The sequence below is a fragment of the Silene latifolia genome, chromosome Y, assembly GCF_048544455.1.
Source record: "Silene latifolia isolate original U9 population chromosome Y, ASM4854445v1, whole genome shotgun sequence".
NCBI classification, from domain to species: Eukaryota; Viridiplantae; Streptophyta; class Magnoliopsida; order Caryophyllales; family Caryophyllaceae; genus Silene; species Silene latifolia.
The window spans coordinates 221,288,406-221,306,400 of NC_133538.1; the positions used below are offsets into that span (position 1 = coordinate 221,288,406).

Sequence of the window (17,995 nt, forward strand, 5' to 3'; positions counted from 1 at the left end):
GTGATATTTTAGTATGACCTCACGTGAATATTTGATGTATTGTATGTAAAATATCATATTAATGTGATTAATATTTCATGATTTATGATTTTTATGTGATAAAATGGCATAAATGGAGGTGAAATGACTAAAAATGGTTAAACTTACTCTCTGACCTTGAAAATTTTATATGACCTCACATGTATATTTTACAAGTTTTGTGTTAAATATCGTATTAATTTGATTAATATTGCATAATTTATGATTTTTATGAGATAAAAACGGATTAAAAGAGGTAAAATAGTTAAATATAGTTAAACTTCGAACCAGGCCATGAGATTTAAATATGTTGTCACATGCATGATTTACACGCTGTATGTAAATTTTGAGATGAAATGATTTTATTTTGCATGATTTATGAATTTTTAGTGTAAAAGTGGCATAAATAGTGACTATTTTAGCATAAATAGCTAAAACGAATTGTATGGCATGAAAAAATTATTTTAGGTTGCATAAATATCCCACTTATCATATCTAAAGTTGTAAAATTGATTGAATTAAGTTTTGGATACTTTAGATGTTTTATGAGATAAAACCGATAATTTACAACTATATTTTCTCGAAATTAATTCGAAAATTTTAACCATGATTTTTTGACATTATGAGTGTCATGGAATTATTTCAGAATATTCAAAAATTTAAAATTTAAATTTTGAAATTATTGTAATTTAATTTAGATTTATTTCATAAATGTTATGATTTTAAGGTCAAAAAATGACCATAAAATTAAATGAAGTTGAATTATTGTCAAAAATTTATTGATGACTAATTTTTGAGTCCTAAGAGTGTTAGGATAATTAACTTGAGCTTAAATGTGATTTAAGTGTTAATTTGTGATTTTAAGAACTTATTATCACGCATTTCCATAAAACCGGGTTATGTAATTGATATAAGTTAAATAGGGCGATTTGGCACATAATATGGCATGATAGATACATATTATAATGCAGTATATTTCAATTGTATTGTTGAATGTCTTTTATTTATATAATTTTGAATTATGTAATTTTATCTTAGTATGGCCTTAGTTTTAATCGATATTGGCCGTAATGAAAGGGAATATTGATTCGGTTGTAATTTAGTGTGATCTCGTATTACTTTTATTTTTACTAGTTTTTCCATATTACAAATGTATAATAGGAATAGCTTTGTATTTTTATTATTATTTGTAATTATGGAGCTTCTTCAAGACGGTGCCATTCAGGAAGGCGTTCTGACAAAGACGGTGTTCTTAGGAGGCGTGCCACTTGAAGATTCAAGGGACCAAAGGAGTTGGTTTCCAAATATGTAATAGATTATGTGATTTTTTATTTTAGAAAGGCCATACTATGAATTTATTGTTGCTTTGCATTTATTTTAATATGTTGCATGCATTGCCAAATCGCCATAACAACATGCATATCATATCGAGTCATCGACCGTGTCAATTATAATTATCGTAGTTCACTGCTTTAGTTCACTTAAAACGTGATAGATAATAAACTGACAAGACCTATCACTTAATAATAATTGAGAATTAGCCTTACCAAATAGTAGAAACCATAAGTCCCAATTTCATGAGGAAGTAGGCTCGGCTCACCGGGGTGCTAAACTTGTTACGTTGGGTAAGTGGGTAATAAGAAGTTATTACATTGAAATTTGGATTGAGCTCAACAGAAGTATTCGTGACCGTAGTCGCATGTGTTCCGGGCTAAAGATAAATATTAATGTAATTTTATCGACCGAGAGTTCTAGAAGTAGAATCGATTAAGAGTTAATCCACTGAGTTATATTTATAAGGGATGAATCGGCTCACCGTGCCCGAATTGATATGAATTTGGATCATGGGATCATTTATAATAGTTAGGTAGAGGTCACTATATAAATGCTTAAAACTTGTTTAAAATGTTTACAAGTATTATTAAAACGATAGATGTTTATTAATTCCTTCACTTCCTATTTTGTAGTCAAAACTGTTTTCACAATTGCAATGGCAACTTCAATTTCATCCCCGACCACTAGCTCCAACACTCTCACCAATGTTTCATGGCTCCGATCCTTCATGGATCGTTGTAAGTTAGAAAAGAATGGGTCCAATTTCGCCGATTGGGACGTGCAACTTCGCTTGGCCGCGGAGGGTGACGACAAGCTTCATTACCTTACCGAGGCCTCTCCCGCCGAACCTAATGCTAGGTCTACCACCGCCCCTAGGCAAGCCTATGAGGTTTACCAAAAGGAGTCGGCCGCGATCAAAAATGTGTTGATATTTTCAATGGAGGCCAAACTCCAAAGAAGTGATATAAAGATTAGCACCGCTCATGTGATCTATATGAAACTTGTGACCATGTTTTCACGAGCTCCAAGGATCATAAACTATGAAGCGGCATCCGCATGCTTTGATCTCAACATTAAGGAGGGCCAAAAAGTTAGCCCTCATGTTCTCAAGTTGATGGAGCATGTTGAGACTCAAAAATGCATAAGGTAGATATTCCCGAGGAACTCGTCATTGATCGAATTCTTCATTCCTTAAACAAAGTTAAGGCATAGATTCAATTGAGGGTGAATTTTAATATGCAAAACAAGAAAGTTTCCCTTGATGAGTTGCACAAAATGCTTGTGCAAGCCGAGAGGGACATGGGGCTAAGTGTTAGCACCACTAAGGATGTGCTCAATTTTAATCATAAGAGCAAAGGGAATTTCAAGAAAAGTGGCAATAAGGGAAAGAAAAAAACTCTCTACAAGAACAAAGCAAAGACTTGTGAAGCAAGTTCCTGCAAGCCCAAGTACATTGCCCTATCCGGGGACAAGTGCCACTATTGTAGTGGTGTTGGGTGATACGTGCATATTCTATACACTTTATTCGCAGTTTTGGCACGTATTTTCATGCGTATTTGTTAGCTTTAAGCTATTATTTCTCCCGAAACGGTTTACTATGCGATTTCTATGATTTATTGTAGGAATGAGTGGAAGTGAGCTGAATCAAGCCTAAATCGTACTCCGGAGGCAACTTCAGGGAAGCTTGGAACAAGGTAGTTCGTACTCACTCACCTTGGGATGCGTGCATTGGAGTGAAGTGGCTGATTTGAAGAGGAAAGGAGGTTACTGCACATCTCAGTTGGTCGATCGACCAACCTCTTCAGTCGATCGACCGTGGACGTTCAGCAGGAGTTACTGTACTGCACTGACTAGTCGATCGACCATGCCCCTTAGTCGATCGACCAGGCCGCGAGGCTGAGATTGATTTTTCGTGTTACACTTTTAAAAGCCCAATTGTAATTAACTTTTTGGCATCGTTTATCAGTAGAACGCAGAAATAATTTTAGGTTATGCTTTTCATTATTGAAGAAACTGAAGTTTAGATCTAGTTTTGGGAGGCGACGGATTCCACTTTTCAATTACTTTTGTTCATCAATCGATTAGTAAGCTTTATGACAATTTCCTTCTTCTTTACTTCTTGTTGTTACTAGTTTTTATATAAGCAATTCAGTTTTAATCTTTTGTCTTAAGTTCAATTTCAACCATGTCAATTTCATTGTATGTCTTTAAGTTTGCAATTGTTTTAGTTTTAATCATGCATAGCTAATCTTCTTGATTGGGAACGAGGTGAGCCATGGCATAAATTAGGTCGATTTATTAGTATGATTTTCTCCGTATCGATCTTTTTTCTTTTTGATAAACCCATCTTGCTAGATTGAAAGATTAGTAGGTTAAGTTTTCTTTAGTTTTGGAATTTCCTTTGAGCGAAAGCTTGAGAAATTCTAGGGAATTAAAAGACCGTAAGGTTAAATTTGAGCATTGATCGAAAGGCTTGCTCTTACTCCCTGAGACCGTCACAAGACCTCAGCTATCTCTTTTGACCTGACCTTAGCCATGGTGAACCGAAGTTCCTGATCTCTCTTTATCTTATTTGAGAAACTCTTTATTTCGTCAATTAGTCTTTAGAGTCAAACCAATTCAAAACCCCCGTTTAAATTGTTACTTCAATAAATTAAAAATTAGCAAATAGAATTGATCTTGTCTCTCTGTGGTTCGACCCTTGCTATCACTGTCTACAGTTTTAGTTCGGATTTATAAATTTAATTTTTATACAAAACGACGGTATCAAATTTTGGCGCTGTTGCCGGGGAGACGGTGTAATTCTGTTTGCTTTATTTTTAGTTTATTTTTTCTTGTCTCAAGGAACTTTGGTTCCTTGAGGCCGTTGCTTACTCTTGATTCTAGTTTTCCTTTTGCACAGTTAGAAGACAGGTTTTTGAGAGGAAGACTTGAATACTCTCAGTTTTGCGAACATGACTACAATATATGACAATCTTCAGCCACAAGAGCAGCATGTTCCAAAGGGATATGTTTTACCCACCCCTACTACTGGTAAATTCTAATTTCGTTCCTCTTTTATTGATTTAGTGGAGCGAAATCAGTTTGCTGGTCTACCGGACGAGGATCCTTTGAAGCACATGGAAATTTTCACGGACTCATCATTGTTCCATACCCCATGTCTACTGGGGTGACCCAAGATGAAGTAAAGGGGATAATGTTCTTATACTCCTTGAAGGATTCGGTGTGAGATTGGTACCGCTACCTTGATAGGGTAGCAGCTGGAGTCACAGATTGGACATCTCTAGCATTAGCTTTCTACAAAAAAATACTTCCCACTTGCAAAGACTGATGCCTTGAGAAGCAAAATTACAAATTTCCAGCAAGGACCTGATGAGGAATTTTGTGAAGCATGGGGACGTTTAAAGAGTTTGGTTAGGGCTGTCCCTCACCACGGTTTCCAGCAGTGGTACCTTTGCAACCTATTCTATAATGCTTTATATGATGACTACAAGGTTATCCTCGACGCAGCTGCGAATGGTAGGTTCCCAAATAATACCGGTCAGAATAAAGGTTGGAACACTATTGAGGAGATGTCAGTCCATAGAGCCGAGTTTGGAAGTTCGCGTGGAAAGTCGCGAAAGCAAAGTGATGAAATTAGTGCCATTGTGACACTCATAACTTCTATTACTGCCCGTCTCGAGAAGCTCGAGACCTCTGAAGCTTCCAAGGAAAGAGTTGAAATTCATGTGCATAATTCAGATGAGACCGCGGAATTGAGAGACCTAGTCCGAACTCTTTTGGTCCAGGTCACGAAAATAGAAGAAGCCGGGATTGAGTCTACAAAGAATTTTGTCAAGCAATTGGAGAATTTAGAGGCTAAGCAAGTCGCCAATTCTTCAAGCAAATGTGAAGGGCCAATTGAAACCATTAATGCCATTAATCTCCGAAGTGGCCTTTCTTATAATGGTCCTGATAAGCCAAGAGAAGACTCGGGAAAGGATGAAAAGACGAGTTTAATTTTTGGTGTGAAAACGAACTCTATTGCTAGTACCAGTGGTCGATCGACCAACACCAGCAGTCGATCGACCGGCTTACCTGATGAAAAAGTTTCTGACCAGAAACTAATTGAGCACAACACAAGTGGTCGATCGACCACCAATGATAGTCGATCTACTGAAGTTTTTGACGAAGCAGTTTCTGACCAGAAACTGTTCATGCCCAGCCTGTAACACCCCCATACTCCAAGTGCCTTACCAGGACCACTCAGGTATAAGGATACTACCATCTCGGTTGCCCGAGGTACTGAATATCATAAGACAATAAAGAAACGTACTTTTAAAGTAATTATAGACTAAGTGATTACATGTTCAAACCAAAACTAATAAAAGGAATTACAAGGTTCTCATACGGTCTCTGACTAAACTATCAAAGCTACTAGACTTCGTCGACACACGGAAGACTTCTAACCGCCACGTGATGACTCATCCCGGCTATCCCATACGCGTTATATCACACCGCTCAATAATCGCTCACCACCCCGAATGGATCACCACAGTTTTAAAACATTTAAACGGGTCGATACTAATCACACAATTCAATACATATATCAACAATAAGATAAAAGGCAATTTTGAATGTCACACACACACACACACCACCAACTCCCATCGTCTCAATATCGATCGTCCACTTTGGACCGGCCCGCCGATGGGGGACCGCAGCCGTTCCCACCTAAGCCCCGCTCATCGTACGAGCGATAACCCTGTCCCATTAATGTGCACATCCCCTTCCGTGGCGGGTTCCACGAAGGGCGAAACTAGGGCGTGAAGTCACTCCCGCAAGTGACCCCACTCAGCCGAGAACGCATCTCGAGAACCATAGACAACCAATCACAATCACAATTACAATCACAATCATCATATCAAACAACTAACTACAGCACATCACCAATATCCCATTATGGGACTAATACTGAGTAGGAAATCCTACCTGGAAAGCACAACACGCAGACGGTATCTACAATTTGTATCAAACGGCTCCTCTACGAATCTCTCCTATCATACAACACATAAAGACTACACAACACAAACTACACACCAAAACCCCAATTCCTAAATTAGGGTTTAACCAATCTTAACAAAACATTATAAAAACTATATTAAAAGCTTACCCTCGACGCAAGGAATCCAACGACACGAAAAACGACAAGAACCGACCGTCCGAACTCCGGAATTGGTAAGAATGCGATTAGGAAGATGAAGTGGTCGCTTTCTCTCTTAAACGGGGTTTTAGGTTTTGTAAAAGTGAATTAAAACAATGACGAATATGTTTAAATACCTTAATCGCATAATTAACAAAACCCGAGAAAACTCCTGTCAGAAATCGACACTCAATCGAGTACCCAAGGTACTCGATCGAGTACCCCCTTACTCGATCGAGTACTGACTACTCGATCGAGTACCCAACAGTCGAAACTATTCTAAAACGCAACTTACCCTTACTCGAGAGTAAGGCCTACTCGATAGAGTACCCAAAGACTCATAAAATACGGAGTATTACGGTCTTCCCTCCTTAAAAGGAACTTCGTCCCCGAAGTTCAACCCATATATAAAAACAACCATACAGACTCGACCAAGACACAACAACTTAGCTAAGGACTCAAGAACTCGACCGAACATAGAACATGAACTCTTAACACCCACTCCACCAACTATGTTTACTTCCACAACATGACTCACTATATCGTATCTACCACATATATATCTCTCACGACACCAACTCCATACATAACCAACTACCATCCTCTAATGCTGCTAGCTCCATAATATCATCAACTATCAAATCCAATACCAAGACACTCATAGACATCAAACGGGATGTTACATTCTACCACCCTTAAAAGGAACTTCGTCCTCGAAGTTTACTCACACTCGTAACCTCATCATCCAACTGTCAACACTAGCGAAATATTCTCACACCCCTAAACATCACGCTACTACAAGCACGGTCATGACCTTTAATAAAATCACCCACAACACGAATCGATCTTTTATTCTACATCAAGACTCAACTTCCGAATATATTACCATATGTACAACCGTCAAAATCTGTTTTATCGCATCCTACTCCTCTTAAGACAAATGTTACGTCCTCGTAACTCACTAATACCAAACCATATCTATATCTCATTACCCTCTGTACCACCACATGTCAAAGATAACCGTCTATAAACCAAACACTCACCATTCTTATATCCAAGGCTCCCATACATAAACATTTCCCATTCCTCAACTCATTTGCAGCGCACCTAACCTATACCATAAACTCGTAGCAAATCACCATACCCACTCTTCATTATTACTGCCAAACAACATACCTCTCTACGTAAGGCACTTATCTCTCAGAAGCATAACTCACGGTCCGCACTCGTTACGTACACGCACAGTAGATCCTCAAGTTCTTTCTTTCATTACCGCAAAATTCATACACAACTTAACATGACACTAATTTCCCCAACACCCTACACTCACTGTCTCAACAAAAGATTATGAACTACCTGCCGCTTTCAGATCATTACAACACATGTTCCACGAATCATTTTCCATTACCATGTCTACCGATGTCTCATCTGAAAACAAGATCAAAATTACCGTAACAACCTCTCACAACCGTGTCCCATCAACAGATTATCACTATCCCATGACAACAACGAAACATATACAACTCTATTTCACATCACACTCTACCTCATTCCCAACTTAACCTGGTAAAGAAAACATGAATAAGCAAGACAACTGTCTATCAACACAAACTGAAACTCGCAGAGAGCAACATCAAACCAAACAACAATCTATGTATAACTGGTATGTACTTTCGAAACCCGAATCATAATCATCCCGCCTACTCTACCACAACCGGTGACGGCATCACAACACCGCCACCAACAGCCACACCGTAGTGTGAAAATACCCGCATCACAGCACTATGTACCATGCCCGGATCACCACCCGAGGCACCACAACCACACCGATAGACATCACAACTGCATACAATTCCCATAAATCTTGACTTAGCATAACTTCTCAAACAAGAAAAACTTACTCAAATCCACTTTATTAAATCACCACGCAACATATTATATGGATAAACAGATAAGCATCTCATGAACATCCTCTCTGCCATTTCCCGGAATACGCATGTGTTATCAATACACATAAAATTATAACTAGCCATGTCAAATCAATCAAATTATTACCTTTTTGGATATCATTAAATTAAATTACCGTGTCCAACATATATATATTACAGAACATTCATAAAACAATTTTATAATTATCATACCATACCACTTCTTGTGAGGTCAGAACCTCACACAAACATTTACACATATCATAGACCCGTAATCATAACCAACTAGTCAATCCTGACCACGTAAGTCACCACTCGAAAAAGGTTACCTGCCGCCCGAGTTTAACTCATATGCCCCTCATAACATATTTCCCCATTCGCACGACCATCACTTCCTGCCAAATATAATCACACCTTCACTATTCAACTAATAGCGTCCGCCTCATCTAACCACATCTTATACCCTCTCACAATCATACACAACAATCAGGTCCCTACCAAATCAACCTCTTTAGAATTGCTACCTTTCTAATATTCCATCACTCTTAGCCATTAGTGATAACACCACAATGCCACATTTGCTCAGTATATCAAATCTCTTACACTCATATCAAAATAATATGGTTTTTCTACCATTTTTGGTTAACATTGCAAATAACGAACATCAAACCCATCCACAAAATTACCTCAACATTATTCCCAATGCTATCTTATTTGTATTGTCATCCAACTCTCCACCAAATATCTCGTATCGTGCCAATACTCCACCAACTTCTTACTCCCTTAATTCCTCGAAACTCATTACCAATCATGTTGCCCTGAAACTCCTATATAACCTTTAGCTAACATCCTCGTGATACCATCACATATTTCGATGATTTCTTATCTTTATATCACATAGCTCCGTGAACATTTTCCTCACTTACTTTTATCCTTCTTTTCTCTTTACACTCAATAATACCAATTAATAGTTCAACTCCTTATTCCTTCTAGCCAACTCTTTAGAAATCTGGTTACCCCTTCGTTGCTCCAAAACTTAATTCCATTATTTTCTACCGACATCATCTCACTCTTTCTTACCATGGATCTTCTCTTATTATCCTATCACTCATACTTGCCACTAATCTATCCATAGAACCAACGTTTAATGTTCAAACAATTGCATCCCCCTTTTTACATCTCTAGAAATCAGAATTCATTTAATACCGTTAATTACCCAAGGAAATCACACAGTAGTTTCATCTTTTAATAAACCAAACCTCCCAAACTCACTCACTGTCTACAAATACACCTCGCGACATGACTCCACAAAGTTCACTATATATTACTCTTCTCAACCCCCTTTAAACGAACTTTCACTACATAAATCCATAACCCACACGACTCCTAACCATTTCCTTCCATAACTCATTACACATCTCAAGCTGCCACTATCCACATTCTTACTTTCAATCTTTTCATTCTCACGTTCATTATACTCACATCATCCCTTGTCTATATTCACTTATTTTTACATTACTCAACACACAATCATATCACTCATCCCGTCTCGCAAAACGTGCGCCATGCCTCAATAAACTATACCAATCTTCCTTTTCTTTTTCCACCATCTATCATAATCACATATACTCATGTCCTCCCCACCGAACTCATACGCATCATAGTGCCACTCTTTACATCATAAGATTGGGTAACTTACGCTTCAGGACCAACACATACGTAAAACAATGCATAAAGAAGTAATACAACACCTTTGAATTAAACATAATATGCAACGAATGTCAAAAGACAAACATATGACCCGAAATACGCATATGACCTGCACAGACCCCACTCGATCGAGTACCAGAACCTACTCGATCGAGTTGAGGCTACTCGATCGAGTGCCCAACATGCTCGATCGAGTGCCCCGACTCGTAACCCAAACGGACCTTCGATCTCGACTTACTCGACCGAGTAGCCCGCTACTCGATCGAGTGACCATACTCGATCGAGTGCCCGAGGTACTCGATCGAGTGCCCAAAAACACGATTCTGGTCAAAATAACGACAAGTACCCACTCGATCGAATCAAACCCACTCGATCGAGTCAAACCCACTCGATTGAGTCATGCAGACTCGTGAATACTACCCGAATGTTATCTCACATACCCTAACGTACTATGCATTCATTATTATTTCAACATTATGATTACAACTACGCATTCAAATCTGCGCGACTCCTCATACAATTAACAAAATAATCTACTTCGTGTTATCAAGTGCCACGTTATAAACAACCATCATGCTTTTCATCCAATTTGTTATATAAAACACATATCATTGAACCTCTATTCTTCATGTTACTACTTACCAAAAGTCAAACATTACCATCTATCATGCTCATATAACATTCAACTTTCAATCATATATTACCCGCATGTTTTAAATTTTCATAACTTTTCATAACACAAACCACACCCATACACTACAAATCCTATTTCCATGTTGCTAATACAACAACATTACAAATCCACTTCATCACACATCATCATATACGAACTACTTTCTTTTTCTACCATATCATTCATCATTCTCATATACTTTTCCAACGATTCCAACCAACATGTCAACCAACTATCATGCAACATGCTTTCAACAAACCATATACAACACAATTAACATACACGTCGCACATATACACACGGACTCCACGTTCCCATACCATGTGGATCGGCTTAAGTATCATGGGGCCAAGATTTTGAAGTGAGGGCGTCTACTCACCCAAAACCTAGCATCGGTAGGGGCTCCCATTACACATACACCAGGTTCATTTTATTAGACTCCCTATGTTCATTATGTTCATTTGTTACAGTTCCAAAATCGTCGCTCTGATACCATTTGTAACACCCCCATACTCCAAGTGCCTTACCAGGACCACTCAGGTATAAGGATACTACCATCTCGGTTGCCCGAGGTACTGAATATCATAAGACAATAAAGAAACGTACTTTTAAAGTAATTATAGACTAAGTGATTACATGTTCAAACCAAAACTAATAAAAGGAATTACAAGGTTCTCATACGGTCTACAGCTAAACTATCAAAGCTACTAGACTTCGTCCGACACAAATGAAGACTTCTAAGCGCCACGTGATGACTCATCCCGGCCTATCCCATACGCGTCATATCACACTCGCTCAATAATCGCTCACCACCCCCGAATGGATCACCACGGTTTTTAAAACATTTAAACGGGGTCAATACTAATCACACAATTCAATACATATATCAACAATAAGATAAACAGAGACAATTTGAATCACACACACACACACACACCACCAACTCCCATCGTCTCAATATCGACCGTCCTTTGGACCATTACCGCTGGGGACCGCAGCCTGTTCCCACCTAAGCCCCGCTCATCGTACGAGCGATAACCCTGTCCCATTAATGTGCACATCCCCTTCCGTGGCGGGTTCCACGAAGGGCGAAACTAGGGCGTGAAGTCACTCCCGCAAGTGACCCCACTCAGCCGAGAACGCATCTCAAGAACCATAGACAACCAATCACAATCACAATTACAATCACAATCATCATATCAAACAACTAACTACAGCACATCACCAATATCCCATTATGGGACTAATACTGAGTAGGAAATCCTACCTGGAAAGCACAACACGCAGACGGTATCTACAGCTGTATCAAAACGGCTCCTCTACGAATTCTCCTCTTATCATACAACACATAAAGACTACACATCACAAACTACACACCAAAACCCCCAATTCCTAAATTAGGGTTTAACCAATCTTAACAAAACATTATAAAAACTATATTAAAAGCTTACCCTCGACGCAAGGAATCCAATGACACGAAAAACGACAAGAACCGACCGTCTGAACTCCGGGAATTGCTAAGAATGCGATTAGGAAGATGAAGTGGCTGCTTTCTCTCTTAAACAGGGTTTTAGGTTTTGTAAAAGTGAATTAAAACAATGACGAATATGTTTAAATACCTTAATCGCATAATTAACAAAACCCGAGAAAACTCCCCGTAAAACGGGACACTCGATCGAGTACCCAAGGTACTCGATCGAGTACCCGCTTACTCGATCGAGTACCCCAGCTACTCGATCGAGTACCCAACAGGTCAGAAACTATTCTAAAACGCAACTTACCCTTACTCGACAGAGTAAGGCCTACTCGATAGAGTACCCAAAGACTCATAAATACGGAGTATTACACAGCCAGATTGGTCGATCGACCGAGACCATTGTTCGATCGACTGGGTCTCCAGTGCAGGACACAAATCCGTCAACTAATCTGCATGATTCTATACTTATTAATGATTTGACGGAAGTTTTAAACTTACGGAAACCGAAGGTTGCTGATCCTACGGCCAGTGTTGCAGTCCCGTATCCGGAACATTTAAAGAATACTAAGCTGGAGCGCAAGTTTGGTAAGTTTTTGGAAATGGTCAAGAATCTCGAGGTAACAATTCCTTTCACTGATCTAATTACCCAGGTACCCTCTTACGCTAAATTTATGAAAGGCATTCTTAATCGTAAGAGGAATTTTCATGATGATGGTAATGTTGCTTTTGTGAAAGAATGCAATGCTCTTTCGCAAATTAATATACCACCTAAATTAAAGGACCCGGGTAGTTTTTCAATTCCCTGCACTATAGGTAACCACGAAATTGGAAAGGCCCTTTGCGATTTAGTGGCCAGTGTCAGTGTCATGCGATATTCCGTTTGCGAAAGGCTAAATATTGGTAGACTTAAGGTGACCGATATTACCCTTCATATGGCAAATAGATCGACTCAGAGACCTTTAGGAGTCTTAGAGGATGTACCCGTTCGAGTGGGTAAGTTTTTTATTCCTGTCGATTTCGTTGTTTTGGACATTGCAGAAGACAGTCAGATACCTATTATTTTAGGTAGACCATTTTTACATACAGCTGGAGCTGTAATAGATGTCAAACGCGGAATCATAACTTTAGAAGTAGGGGATTACACCATTGAGTTCAGTCTTGCTCGTAAGAGGACTGAACCTGCTGATGATGATACGTGTTATTCCATTGATATTGTTGTGGTGTTAATTCAGAATCGGAGGGAATCCTTAGCCAAGGATCCCTTAGCTGATCTAACCCGTTTAGATGAGTGTGCAGGTAGTACAGCGGATAATACTGAGGAGCCAGATGCTTTGGTAGCCTCAATGGAGAGCTACGAGCTCACAGAGGAAGAAGATGAGATGCTCTTAAGCCTGGCCAACGAGAATTTGGTAAACACTTGCTATACCATTAAAGCCGATTCTGTCTCTGCTGTAGAGGTAAAGGTGCCAGAGCGTAAGCCACTGCCTCCTAATCTTAAGTATGTTTCTCTAGATGATACGGAGCAGTACCCAGCTATTGTTAGTGCTAAGCTTAATGATGACCAGCTTTCTGCTTTGATGTGTGTGCTTAAGAAAAACAGGGGAAGGCTTTAGGTTACTCTTTGGATGATATTAAGGGCATCGGCCACGATATTTGTATGCACAGGATAGAGCCTGGAGGAAGGCCACAAGCCTTACGGACGGGGGGTCAACGCAAGTTGAACCCGAGGATGCGAGGAAGTTGTTATGGCCGAGGTGATGAAACTACTCGATGCAGGTATTATTTATATAGTTGGCAACTCCAAGTGGGTTAGCCAGATTCGTAGTAGTTTAGAAGAAAGGAGGGACTACCGTGGTTAAAAATGAGAAAAATGAATTAATACCAACACGAGTTGTGACAGGGTGGCGGATGTGCATTGATTATAGACAGTTGAATGCCGCCACCAAGAAAGACCACTTCCCCCTCCCTTTTGTTGACCAAATGACTGAAAGACTTGCTTCTAACAAATGTTTCTGTTTTCTAGACGGATATTCAGGGTTCTTTCAGATCCCCAGTCATCCAGATGATAAGAGTAAGACCACTTTCACCTGTCCAGAGGGTGTTTTTGCGTACCGCAGGATGCCCTTCGGATTGTGTAACGCCTTGACTACCTTCGAGGTGCATGATGGGGATTTTTTCGATTATATAGAGAATATTATGGAGGTATTTATGGATGATTTCTCAGTTTATGGTAATGACTTTGATCGTTGTTTAGCTAACCTTGATAAAGTCATGCAGCGTTGTATTGATGTTAATCTTGTTTTAAACTGGGAAAAATGTCAGTTCATGGTCAATGAGGGAGTTGTGTTAGGGCATCTGATTTCTGATAAGGGTATACATATTGATAAAGCAAAAGTGCAGGTGATTGAGTAATTTCCTCCTCCCGTGAATGTTAAAGGAGTGACGAGTTTCCTTGGTCACGCTGGTTTCTATCGGCGTTTCATTAAGGATTTTTCAAAAATTGCTAAACCACTTACACAATTGCTCCTTAAGGATGCTGTCTTTGAGTTTACTGATGAGTGCCTTTTAGCTTTTAACAGGTTAAAGGAGGTTCTAGTTTCTGCACCAATCATTCAGCCGCCTGATTGGGATCTCCCATTTGAGATTATGTGTGATGCAAGCGATTATGCGATCGGTGCAGTTTTGGGACAGCGGAAGAATAAAGCTTTGAGTGCCATATATTATGCGAGCCGAACTCTGCATGAGGCTCAAGTCAATTATTATACCACTGAGAAGGAGTTTCTAGCTGTAGTTTTTGCCTTAGATAAATTTCGATCTTATTTGTTAGGTTCTAAGGTTGTTGTTTATACTGACCATGCAGCACTGAAGACTCTCTTTCTTAAGAAGGATGCGAAGCCGAGACTTTTGAGGTGGATACTCCTTTTGCAGGAGTTTGATTTGGAGATCAAGGATAAGAAAGGTTTAGAGAATGTGGTGACTGACCATTTATCTCGTCTACAGCTGACAGAAATGGAGGGTTCGTTACCCATTAATGATTCTTTTCCGGATGAGAGTATGTTAGCTATTACTACTTCAGGGTCTTACCCACCTCCGTGGTTTGCTGATTTTGCTAACTTTGCTGTGACAGGTAAGATACCACCCGAGCTTTCATGGCAGCAGAAGAAGCGGTTCGCTTATGATACTAGAAAATACTTTTGGGATGATCCTTATGTTTTCAAGGAATGCGCACGGTCTTATCTGGAGATGTGTGCCTCAAAGGGAGGTGAAGGATATCCTAGAAGCTTGCCACTCTTCTGCCTATGGTGGTCACCATGGTCCGTCCCGGACTGTGGCTAAGGTACTCCAATCTGGTTTCTATTGGCCAACTTTGCATGCAGATAGTCGCAATTTTGTTGCTGAGTGCGATGCTTGTCAAAGATCGGGGAATATTTCAAGGAGACATGAGATGCCACAGGTAGGCAATCTAGAGGTTGAGATTTTTGATATCTGGGGCATTTATTATCAAGGACCTTTTCCGAGCAGTCAAGGTAATAAATATATCCTCGTAGCTGTAGATTATGTGTCCAAATGGGCAGAAGCTATCGCTACTCCCCATTGCGACGCAAAAGCTGTGATTAAACTGTTTAAAAATATTATTTTCCCTCGTTTTGGTGTCCCTAGGGTTGTCATTAGCGATGGGGGAATGCATTTTAAAGAGAAACAACTTAGTGCTTTATTGACTAAATTCGGTGTCCAACATCGTAGAGGTTTGGGGTATCATCCCCAAACTAGTGGTCAGGTTGAGATTTCTAACCGGGAATTGAATGAAGTTTTAGCTAAAGTTGTTTCTAAATCACGAAAAGATTGGAGTCTTAAGTTAGATGATGTCTTATGGGCTTATAGAACTACGTTTAAAACGCCAATTGGGATGTCACCATTCCAATTGATTTATGGTAAGACGTGTCATTTACCTGTTGAGTTGGAGCGTAAGTCTTGGTGGGCTATTTGTGATTTGAATTTGGATCCTAACCTCTATCGTGAGAAGTGTATGAAACAGTTAAATGAGCTGGAGGAATTAAGGCTGCTGGCCTATGATAACGCTAGGATCTACAAAGAGAAAACGAAGCGCTGGCACGACAAGAGAATCATTAAGCGCGAATTCCATATTGGCGATAAGGTACTTATTTTTAATGCTCGTATCCGTTTATTTCCTGGTAAGTTGAAATCCAAGTGGACTGGCCCCTATACGGTCACAGCAGTTACAAAATTCGGATCAGTCGAATTGGAGACCTCTGCTGGAGAAAGGTTCAAAGTTAATGGCCAATATGTGAAACATTATCACGGTGCAGACGATTTTGTTGGGCAGGTCGAAGTACTGTACTTTGACCCAATTTCAGAAGCTGCAAACTGAGGTAAAAAGGTCGTGCGGGACCTCTTAATCCAGCGCTAACCGGTAGGCAACCCGGCTTGTAAACTTTTGTAATTAGGAACTTTACAGTTTTATTTCAATTAATATGCATTAGGAGCTTTAGTTATTTCCTTTTAATCAGCAATCTCTTGGTTTGAAAAATGTGCGCCTTTGAGAATTTTTACAGGGATTTATTTTATGCAAAGTGCATAGGGTGGTTTTCTAAATGTTCATGAGAGAAGGACGGGAAATTGAAGTGGAAAAATAAATTTTTGACGTATTTCAGATTAATTGCCAGCACAAGCAGTCGATCGACCATGTTCATCAGTCGATCGACTGATGAGAAAACAGGCAGAAGCTGTTTTAAGTGAAGACTGGTCGATCGACTGGGTAGAGTGGCCGATCGACCACTACGCGATGATAAGAAAGCTGTATGGGAGAAAACTGGTCGATCGACTGGGCTTGGTGGTCGATCGACCAGCACGCGACATCAGAGGACGAATTAATAAAGGGAGTTCTATTTCATTCTTCATTCATTCTTTCACTCTAATTCAATCAAACAAATAGAAACCCTTGTTCTTCCCCTTTCTTGCGATTTCCCTTGCAAATCCCCCTTTTTTCGACTTTTTCTTGATCAAATTCCCGAGCTCTCAACAAAGGTATGTTCCTAATCCTCTTCTAATCCTTTGAATTCGATTCTCGCTACAATTTTATGCCCAAATTTCGAGCATTGTTACATTGTGTCGGAAAAATCGATTTGGGGGAAAATCGATTTGGGGTTGATTTCTTGTCGAATTTATGCTTTAATTGCCTTTGCTATCTTATTCCTTTGATTTTCAAGCCATCATAGCAACTAGGAGATGCTTAATGCCGTTTTCCCCAAATTTTCGAAACCCTAAATCCGCTTTCAATTTCTGATTTTGTTTCGGGTTTTCATAAATTCATTGTTATGGGAAGCTTGTTGCTAATTTGTTGTTTGTAAGAAACAACAATGACGAAAGGAAAGCAGCTGATGTTCGAAGGTCAGTCCAGTCAGGGAACTGCCAAACGGTCGTGGGGTCCGCCATTGATGATCGAGGATACTACAGATAGTCTACCTGACTATCCGCAGGTTACTTTTTCCACCTCTACTCAGCGAGCTAAATTCGCTCCCTTTGTCGCAAAAATGAAAGTTCAGGCTACTCGTTTTCTTCATCGGCCTACTTTAGAGAAATTAGGATGTTTTGAGTCTGTTGTGTCTCTGCTAAATGGGACAGGAATGTCGGGTCTTGTGGACATGGCTGAG

The 17,995-nt window shown here is 39.6% G+C and overlaps 1 non-coding gene across 1 annotated transcript; it reads right to left on the bottom strand.

The window, feature by feature from the left end:
* Positions 1 to 4,683: 4,683 nt before the first annotated feature.
* Positions 4,684 to 4,792, bottom strand: LOC141636257 (small nucleolar RNA R71). The gene has a single exon (XR_012540880.1). It is a non-coding gene; the product is annotated as a small nucleolar RNA R71 (small nucleolar RNA).
* Between the last annotated feature and the right edge of the window lie 13,203 nt (positions 4,793 to 17,995).